Source organism: Pseudochaenichthys georgianus, chromosome 15 (assembly GCF_902827115.2).
Source record: "Pseudochaenichthys georgianus chromosome 15, fPseGeo1.2, whole genome shotgun sequence".
Taxonomy (NCBI): domain Eukaryota; kingdom Metazoa; phylum Chordata; class Actinopteri; order Perciformes; family Channichthyidae; genus Pseudochaenichthys; species Pseudochaenichthys georgianus.
In genome coordinates this window covers 3,096,645-3,107,627 of record NC_047517.1, presented here as the reverse complement: position 1 = coordinate 3,107,627, position 10,983 = coordinate 3,096,645, and the positions used below count along the sequence as shown (strand labels likewise).

The 10,983-nt window shown below is 40.2% G+C and overlaps 1 pseudogene; it reads left to right on the top strand.

Moving 5' to 3' along the window:
- Positions 1-3,629: 3,629 nt before the first annotated feature.
- On the top strand, positions 3,630-8,821 carry LOC117460044 (uncharacterized; annotated as a pseudogene).
- The last annotated feature ends 2,162 nt before the right edge of the window (positions 8,822-10,983 follow it).

Here is a 10,983-nt window from a genome sequence, read left to right as displayed (position 1 = left end):
TTGAGTGGGAGGAGTCATCTGTAGAAAGTACTCTGTTTTATTAGATTTCGTAAAGCATCAGACTCTTAATGGCAGTTTGTGATTTTGAGGCTAATTCAGTGAAACAAGGCAGTTTTGAACATTTGACAGATGTATGCTTAATTCTCTCAAAAAGATACTGAAAGATACACTTTTGTGTATAAAAGCTGAAAAGTAGATAATGAAGTACTTTGTTTTAGTAGATTTCGTCAAGCATCTGACTCTTAATGTCAGTTTGTGATGTTGAGGCTATTTCAGTGAAAAGAAGGCTGTTTTGAACATTTGACAGATTTATGCTTAAATTCTCTGAGAAAGTTACTGAAAAGATACACTTTTGTGTATAAAAGTGGACCACTAACATAAAGTACTCTGTTTGATGATATTTCGTTAGGATTCTGACGCTAAAAGGCAAGTTTTTTGATTTTAAGACTTTTTACAGACACTCAGCAGATTTATGTGTAAAGATTTCGTTAAGAATCTGACTCTTAACACACCATCCCCCCGAGAGCCAAACATACTCACCGCCTTGTCAACGCCCTCCCCCTGCAGCAGCTCAGGTGTGAACCCCCCATACAGAATGTCAGTCACTGTGTAAAACTTTTTTTTGACACTCTGCAGATTTGTGTGTAATTCTCTCACAAAGGAACTGTAAGATACACTTTTTATGTATGCAAAACCTTAAAACATTTCTGAAAATAAAATACTTTATCTGACTACATTTTCTTTAAAAGCACTTTTTTTGAAATTATTTATTTATTATTTCATTGGAGCAATCCAGTTTTGTTGACATCAATGCTTTATTCTCTTTTATTGTGTTACTAAGATACTTTTAGTTACACTTTAATGGATGCAAACCTTTTTAAACGGGTAAAATATTCATTAATGTGTAAGGAATTTGTTTTCTTTATATCTCTCTAAAAGGCAAGTTTGTGATTTTAACACTGTTTCGATGAAACACAGCAGTCTTGATAACTTGACATGACTAACATTACTTTTCTAAATATATGTTTTTTATAGGCGTTACTTTGATTTCTTTCACGTTATTTTAAACACAACATACTGTGATATTTTGTTTTTTTTTGTCTTTCTCTCCTTTTTCCATTATATTTTTTGAAAAACTACATAGTGATTTCTAGCAAAATACAACATGCAACTAATACAGTATACAATATTACGACTTTTTGCGATATTTTCAACACAATATACTATACAAATGTATAGGGCTTCAAGATATTTTGCATGTCATGCATAAACACAGTGTCATCTTTCTTGAAACGGACGTGCTGTCAACAAGTTATGTTTTCTGCTTCTTCATCCTCTGAATTTTCCTCCTCCGTCCCTCTTCCTTCGCCCCTCACAGAGAGTGTCTTAATCAACATATAGATTAACATCCCATGCTTATCTCGAATCCTCACACCAAAGGCCAACTCCAAACGCGTGTGTGTGTGTGTGTGTGTGTGTGTGTGTATGTGTGTGTGTGTTAATTGTTCTTAAGGGTAGGGGGTAGGTCATTTTTGGAGAAACCAGTTTGAGTGAGAGTCTTTCCTCACAGAGCCCCTCCTCCAACACACATGAACGCGCACATGTCCAAAAGAGGGCACGAGATAAGTTTGTGCACAGATTTTTCGGCTGTAGGAGTCTGAACCCCGCACTGCTGCTGCATTCATTTCTTGACTGGCGCTTCTTGACTGGCGCTTGCCATTTTTCTTTTTTGAAAACCCCCACTATCTGCTGGCGTCATAGCCAAAATGAAGGGGTGGAGAAAAGGGGGAGGCTGGGAGGGGGCGGGTAGACAGTCTCACGCATAACTTCAAAAGAGACACCTAGATTAACATCAAAGGCTTTCACCAGTGTGAAATCACACCTGCCTGTTATAACACCTCACATCAAAGGGCAAACATCAAGGCTAATTAGATTAGACAACAAAGAGTTCTGAGGGGACAGGAGCCAGACAACATAACTTCAAAGAGTCTGCCTTAATCAACACATCAAATAATTAGACAACAAAAGGCACTACACAGGGGGCTTTTCACACCTACCTGTTATAACACACATCAAAGGACTAGACTACAAAAGGGGTGTGAGGGGGCAGGGGCCAGATAACATAACTTCAAAGAGACTATCTTAATCAATACATCAAATAACTAAACAACAAAGGCACTACACAGGGGGGCATTTCACACCTATCTGTGATAACACATATCAAAAGGATCTCGAACAATGGGAGGCGGGACTTAGCTCATTAACATGATTGTAGCCAATCAAAGGATCTCGCAATAGGGGGCGGGATTTAGCTCATTTGCATAAGTAGGGAGAGGTGTGATCACCTGTCACTTTTTTGACGAAAGCGGCATGGTTACTACTACTGGTAGCATATAATAATGTTAAAATGTGCTAAATATATACACTGCAAAAAACAAAAAAGAGGAGTAAAAGTAGCTCACGAGTTGTTTTATTTTTTTAAAGTAGCCCTCATCCTAAAAAAGGTTGGAGACCCCTGTTATAGAACGATACATTTGACAATTTTAAGCTTGGCCTACCATTTTATTGGAGCGATGAGGAACAAAGTGGGGAATGACAGCAAAAGTTTGAGAACCACTGGATTAGGCCAACCGGCTAACTCAAACATATCCAAGTTAGGTTGAACCAGCTTCGTAGTACAGGCCCCTGGACCAGCAGCACAAGATAGACAGGGGATACTGACAACTCCATAAACTATAGAATATACCTTTTTATAAATCCTGAAATCTGTTGGCTTGAAGAAACAATCTGTCAAGTTTTGTCAAATTATTTACAATAATATACAGCTATCGTTTTGATTAAAAATATCAGAATGAAGATGAACCTTAAAATAAACACAAACCACATAAAAAATAACCTACACAAGGAACAGAAACAATGAAAATAAAACTATTGCTGCAAAAACATTCAGTTTGAACCTATGAAACCAAGTAGAAATCCCACAGGGACATTTTGATATGGTTTTTGTTAAGCAGAGCATTGATTATTCCTTCTTCTGCACTGACTCAACACTCTTCCAGTTGGAACATATTGTTATGGCCTCATAAATGAACATATATCATTGCATAATTGGACAGAGCAAAATCGACCCGGGTGAAATGATAAGCTCGGGTTTTACTGTCTGTAATAAATGTTAGTGCATCCTTAGTGGTTTGAGAATATCTACAAAGAATAATCAAGTGTTAGATTATAAGGAGGCTCAAAGGAAAAATCAAAAGCAAATGTGATTTTAAGGAAAAGTTTAATTTATTATTAACTGTGGATTATTTTGTTGCTTCTTCAAATATAAAAAAGTAATATATGTATAATATCAAATCTACTTTTACTGAACAATAAATCCTTTTTTTACACTACTGAAAAATGTGTGTTTTTCCTTTCCATACATATGTTTTTACAATATGTTCTTAATAAACTAGGCATACATCAGCTCACCCTGTGTGTGTGTGTGTGTGTGTGTGTGTGTGTGTGTGTGCGTGCGTGCGTGTGTGTGTGTGTGTGGAGAATCCTTAACAAGCCTCACCTGTGCTTTGTATTTAAGTGGAATATAAAGCAGCTGCTGATGCCTCAGTTAATCGTCCAGTCCCCTTCCTTTTAGATTTGTGTTTTTGTTGGAAGGTGTGCTGGACATTGCCAAGCTCTAATACTGACTGTATTCTTTTTGATTGTACTGCTTATAAGCTGCAACATGCTGAGGCTTGGGAACATGTAAGTTACATTTCTTGTAGATTTATTTCTATGTGTGTACTTAATTGTCTCTAAATGATGTGTTTTATGTGTTCAAGTTTGTTATGGATGGCTGCAGCTATCATCTTGTGTCAAGCCAGGCCTAATGTGAAGCTACATTCGCAGTCAAGTAAGCTTCAATTAAGTAATTTTACACGGCATATTAAGTCTGTTTACATTCTCCTCACAAGCCTTTTCTTTTAACAGGCAGTGGGTTAAGGTCTGACTGTGCCGCAAACGTAATGAGACTGTCGTTGGACAAGGCTTTAGCAGTGGGAAACCAGCTTGAGATGGAGGCTATCAGTAAGTATGAACTGCTAATAATGCAGCTGATTGGTTAATCACTGAGGAAAGGGGTCCCTGACAAAGCTTATTTTCTCCCCTCAGATGCCACCAAGCACATTTTGTTAACACCTAGCATGGCTGCTCAGTGTGGATACAGCATGGAGTCTGACCCGTGGGGTAACACCAGAATCTACACCTCCCTGATAGGCTGCTTTGTGGACAACAAAGTTTGTTTTGAGCTAAAGTGGTTTAACAGCATTCAATGTAATTTTCTACGACGTTTAGCTGTGCTATTTCTGTCTCAAGTGACTGAATTAATGGCTCAACAAACACATGGTTGCTCCCATTTTTGTGTTTCCCTGAATTTATTTGTAATCCCTTACCGTTAAAAGACCCAAAGTACATTTCCCTTTTTTGTTTGGTACATCCCTAAAATATTAGCACTGCTCCACTCACAACTGTATTCCTCAATTAATCTACTAGGTACTTTCTTGACTTGTTTGTTACATATACAAATATCCATTTAGACTTCAAATGTGTCACTGAAGGCAAGGATATTCCATTTTAAATGACAATGAAGCTGGAACCAAGGAATATTGGGGAGTTTCACTTAATTTAGTTGTTTTTATATTTATAGGATGATGCTACATTTAACGTTGGCTTGAGACTCCAGATGTACGGCGAGAATCCATCAGATGTGGTCAGTCATGACGTGTCTCAGACTTGCAGCTACACTCGCTGGGCCTCCAGGGAGATCCTCTGCGACAGGAACTACATGGAAGTAGGTCATCTTTACATTGATGAGTCCACCATCTTGTGTGTATGGAAATTAATGCTAAAACCACCATTTTATGTTTTAGGTTTCGCACCACATGGCTAACCTTGATGCTGAAGCTAAGGGTCAGACTCGGGATGGTAGAGACGAGAAGCTCAACGCCAATCTTGAAGTATGTTGAATTAAACTGTTCAGATACTACGGTTTAATTCCTCCCGACACCAATGAGGATTTCATTATTATTTGTTCTTTCCTGTAGGCCTCTGGTGCATCACAAGGTATCTGGAAGATGACGTTTTACACCCCAGAACCAGTGGCCATGGTGTTGCAAGAGGCTGAAGAAGCCGGCTACGCTGCCAAAACTACCTCTAGTCGTCTGGTTATGCGAAGCCCGTACAATACAGCAGAGACTTATTCAGAGGATGTAAGCAACACACTCCTATACAGTGTTTCTTTCCTTTCCCTCCTTGTCAATTATATGAAACTTCTCATCTCTTTAGGTGGCTGGAGTCCCCATGGAAGTTTTCAGGGTGAGCGCCTACTACATGGCACCACAGGGTCTGAATGTAGTGAACTTGGCAGCTGCTTGTCCTAAAGGTGAGTCCTGAGCAACATATTGCCTTCACAGTGAGCTTAATTGTTGCACAGTTAACCTCAACAGCTCAATTTTGTCATCAACAGGTGGCGTCCTCTTCACCGAGGATATGATCTCTTGGCACGTACCTCGACGTGTGACTCCTCTGTTGGACGGCAGAATTACAGTCTCAGAAATGCACATGGGAATCAACGGGCAGAGGCTTGATAGATCTCAGATGGCCGCACGGGGGTACACACTGAGCACCACAGACTTCCACATCGTCGTCGAGATCCCAGTGGGCTCGCCTGATGGTTACTACAAGGTTGGGGAAATCTCTAGATTAGAAATGCAAGAGTCACTAGTGCATTTGCATGTTTTATTGAAATGTCATGAATTATTGCAGAGCCATGCCCCAGATTACCAGTACCACATCACTTACTTTGTGGAGCCCATGCTTGAGGTACTGTGGAGAGAAGATGACTCCCAAGATGATACCAGATACAAGGTTTTGTTCCCCATCATGACCCCTCTGATGCCTCAATCTCCCCAAATCCAGGATGGTAAGTCACATTTTCTAGTAGGTATGAAAAAAAAATGACATTTGAACTCGGGCTTGCTCGGATATATCCTAAAGACTGCTAAACCATTGAATAAAGTCTTCAGATTTTGCAAAATGGTGTGTTTGGATGGGATTTGAAGCCACTTTTTTTTTTTTTAAATGGCACTCAATTTTTCTCTATCAATGTTGAGAAGTTGTAAACCTGCCACTTTCTGTTCCTCAGACACTGTCCCAGAGACTCGGGTGTTCAGCGTTCTCTTGGGAACCTTCCTCATGATGTTGAGCTGAGGAACATCACCTTCTCCACCGGGGTCCTCACTGTTGAGGAGAGCAATGCCAAAGGCTTCACAGTCCAGGAACACAGCTTGGCTAATGGCTCCAAGAGCGTCTCTCTTCAAGTGCCCTTTGATGCCGATGTTGTCTTAAAACGTGTACGACATTATAGGTTCAAAATATCACTTTGTACCAGCATATTTTCAGTGTTGCTGAGCTTTTATTTCATTTGTTGCAGAATCCTGAGCGCTTGGTGACATCCTACTTCCTCCCTCTGATCTTTGGGTTGATCGTCCTGCCTGAAGAAACTCATTTTGGTCTCCCGGTCGACCTGCAGGCCTCTCTGCAGGATATTGGTGAGATCATATTTAATTTGATTTTGACAATATCTTCATGCAAATTGTGTTTTCTAAAATTAAATAAAACGTATATAAGAGTAAAAGCTACACAATCAAATGGATAATGCCTCTTTTGCTGCTCTAGTGCTACCCATCATGGCTGGCACCTGTGACCAGAACCAGTTTTATATCAGCGTGAAGTTCGGGAGTCACGGCTCTAATTTCAAGCTGACGGCTGAGATGGCTGAAGACTACAATTTCTATGAGAACGGCACACACCTCAGCCTCATTCTGCCATACACTGCCAAGGATGCTGTTTTCGAGGTATGTCAAAACTACGAAATCCCACCATAGATCTTCTGCATTGGCTAACTTTACTTTCTTTTCCACAGCTGCTCACTGCAGAATCAGTCAAATCCAGAATTGACCTGCTTCTGTTGGATCGTGCAAACGACTGGGTGCTTGCTGATCTCTATCTGGCGTGCTACTTCCCCTTAAAAGCAACAGGTAAGATGGAACATGCAAGTATATTTGCTGCTTTAATTGATGGATTTGTGTTGCTTTACACATTGCCTGCTTCTTCCTCCAGAGTGCCACCCCAATGGCACAATGACCGCTGTGGCTGTGAAGGTTGAATCGACTCGTAATCTGAAGCCAAGTCAGCTGACGCTAAAGGACCAGTCCTGCACACCACAGTTCAGCGACGATCGCGTTGCATATTTCTCCTTCAGTGTGGATACCTGTGGAACCACCAGAACGGTGACTGTGAATCACATTTAAATATCAAAAGGGTATTTTGTCAAATGTTAATGCTTTTTTGTTGTTTAATAGTTCTTTGACAACTACATGATGTATGAAAATGAGATCCGCCTGTCTTACAACAACGCCAAAGGAGCAGCCAACACATCACCAGTTGATCCTGATTACAGGTAAAAATATTTGATTCTGTATAATTGGAGATGAATACCTTCAATGTATGCATTTACATATTTTATTTTTTCCCCCAATAGGCAAACCATTTCCTGCTTCTATGTGGTCAATGAGACTCGGACTGTTGCCTTCAGCGCTAAACCAAGAACCTATGAGCCCGCTGCAGAGATCGGCACCGGGGAGCTGATGGTGCAGATGAGGCTTTCCCAAGGCATGGTGGAATTTTACAACATCTTGTTAATGCATACAAAACACTGTTTGCAGGTCTCCCTTGAAAAAGAGATCTATGATCTCAAGGGATTAATCTGATTAAATAAAGGTTTGAAATGAAACCGTAAATGTCCAGTCCTCCTGTTTCTAACGGGACTCTTCTCCTGCAGATCCATCCTACGAGCTCTTCTACCAAGCAGAGGATTATCCAGTGGTGAAATATCTGCAGCAGCCTCTGTATTTTGAGGTGGAGCTGATGCATTCTACCGACCCGCACTTGGAACTCATTGCTGAGAACTGTTGGGCAACCCTTTATGAAGATAGGACATCTCTGCCAAGCTGGGACATCATTGTGGACAGGTAATGTTGTGCAAAACTAACTACTAACTACTCTCATTTCATTTGTTAACTGCTGCTTTATTAACTTTCGAATTCCTTCATTAGCTGTGAGAATCGCAATGACAGCTATGCAACAATTTTCCATCCCGTTGTGAGTGACTCCAGAGTTTTAGTCCCGTCCCACATCAAGCGCTTCTCTGTAAAGATGTTCACTTTCACTAAAGATGACGAGGTTCTGAAAGACCAGGTAAGACTTGTAAATCCAAATCTGGAGTCTTTTGGCCACTGCTGCATGTAGCCACGTGTAATAAATCATCCTGTCCGTCCACAGATCTATGTCCACTGTGATGCAGTGATTTGTGACACAAGCAGCCAGGCAGATGGTTCCTGCAGAGGCCAGTGTGTGCATCCTCCAGGTCAGAGCTACTCAAGACCTGCAGGTGTAAAAAAGGGTAAGTGACCGAGTCTGAACAAATGTAGTCGATCTGGATGTGCAGTTGGTAATCGTTACTTGTTTTGCAGAGCGAAGAAGCACCGACTCAACACGCCAAAGGCAGATCTCCTCTGGGGCAATTATTCTGGCTAACCTTTGAATATTTTCTACAAGTGTTTACATTGTCATTTGCACCTTATGTAATTGTGTTCATTGTTTTGTTTGGGACCAGGGGAACAGTTTTATCAATGAATGTACTGTACTGACTTTTATATTGATGGATGACCGTAACGACTCGTGTATTGTGAAAAAAATACTCATTAAAACAAAGCCACATTTATTTATATAGTCGCTTTTTTCAATGTATTGCATCTTCTGTGGTCAATTTTAAGGGACATATTAATAGAAGCAGGTTCTGTGTTAACCAGTACCCTCATAATTTCAAGAAAATGCAGAGAAGCATCAACATTATGTAGCAATGATATCCTATAATAAACAACTAAAAATGATAAGTTGATTTAGGCGCTAAATGAAAGACGTTCTGAAGTTATTATTGCCCCGCCTACTTGAGACGCACTAAAACATGATTGGGCGTTTTTTATTTTTGCATGTCGTCATTCCGCCTTTAGGGAACACGACAAACCTTAACAGAATTCACAGCCAATGGAGCAAGACAACCCTCAAATACTTAAAAATGCTCACTCTGAGTTTAAAAACTAGAACTTCAAATGTGCAGAACAACTGTATACAAAGTATATCTCCTTACAGTCCAGGTACTCTTTGTTCAATTTTTGGCGATATCTGTATAGTGTTGCAGCGTATTCTGCTACCCGTCAAATTCTGTGTCCCCGGTTAAAGCTAACATCCATCGTGTAATGTCACTTTGTCATTTCATTACATGTATTGTTTTAGAGACTTTCAACGCTGTCATATTTCCATAGGGATTGTAAAGCCAGTCATGTGGCCACTGCTTACAACAACCGCGGACAGATAAAGTACCTCCGGGTGGATTTAGGTGAAGCGGTGGAGGACTTCTCTTTAGCGATACAGAGTGACAGCAGCTATGAGACACCTTTCTACAACAGAGGACTCATCCACTATTGACTAGGTAAGGCTACAGAGACCCCTTTTAGTTCACAGGAGATAGAGTTATCTGTTTTCAAGCCTGACAGAGTAAAACAAATTCACTTCTGCTTTGCTTCAAAATAAATGTATATTTAGGTTGGATATTCACTTGTGTTTTCTAGGTCTGCTTCACTAACTGTCGGAACCTCTTTTCTAGTGGATTTCAGTCCCTTTCTTTAGATTAATATAAAACTAACAAATAAAACATTTTGTTGTTGTTGCAATAGCTTCCGTATGTGACCTACTGACCCCAAATCAATGCAGCATTGCACAACATTTAGACGAGAAGGATACACACCTTTGTACATTTAAATTGCCTTTTCTATTTGATATGAATATTGTCATGACAACTATGCAGTTTCTTTATTGGCTGCAATGTTAATTGGCTTCAATATCATAGTTGTCCAGTCAGTGTAGGATTAATATCAGAGGCCTGTACTACGAAGTAGGATTTTCGCTTAGCCGGCTAACTTCAGGGAAAACTCAGGGTTTCCGGTCCTGCGATGCTGGTTCTCTTTTTAGCAGGCTAGATCTCCATGGTGACTTATCCTGGTCTGTGCTCCGAAGCAGGATAGGTTCCAGGATAAGAGATCAGCTCAGCGAAAGCACCACGCCTGCTGACCAATCAGAGCTCAGTGTGCGGAGGAAATAGTTTAAACTGCCGTTGCAGGAAAGACGGCCGGCCAAAATCACCGACTGAACGTGAAAATGAATAGAACATCACCAACCATCTTCAGAGCAATCTATTATAACTATACTATTATGTTATGAAAGCTTAATTAAGTATTTGCCACAACATAAGTAACCGGATCAAAGTAACATTACGTTGCCTACAGTCCACGGCACTGTGAGTGCAGACGTTGATGTGTCCCATTATCATTCATATCACATCATATCACTTCATAATGTATCATATATCTCCTTATCTGAGTCAGCTGAGCTGTATCTGGCCGTGCAACACTCACAGTATCACATACTGTATGCAGAAGTATTATTTTAAGCAACACATTAAGTTGACAAAACTGTGTTTTTAGGATTTCAAGAAGCGTATAGAACAAACAATGGATGTATTTTATGAAAAAATATCCAAGCTGGAAGTAGATTTAGATGTTTTAGGAGTGAGAGATTATTATCTAGAAGGGGGTACATTGAGCCAGTGGATACATTGAACCACCCCTGTAACCAGGCAATGCCTTATAGTTGTAATCAAGTGACTAGAAATTATGCAAGCTCCACCCATTTCTCATTGCCTGTGAAAGAGAGATGCTCATTGTGGTCTGGTAAGTAAATATTTTTACAAAAAAACGTTTTTTGCTTGTCAAGTACATTTTCTAGATGTCAGCTATATCGGCTGTCATGTCAAAAAAAAGTATCCAG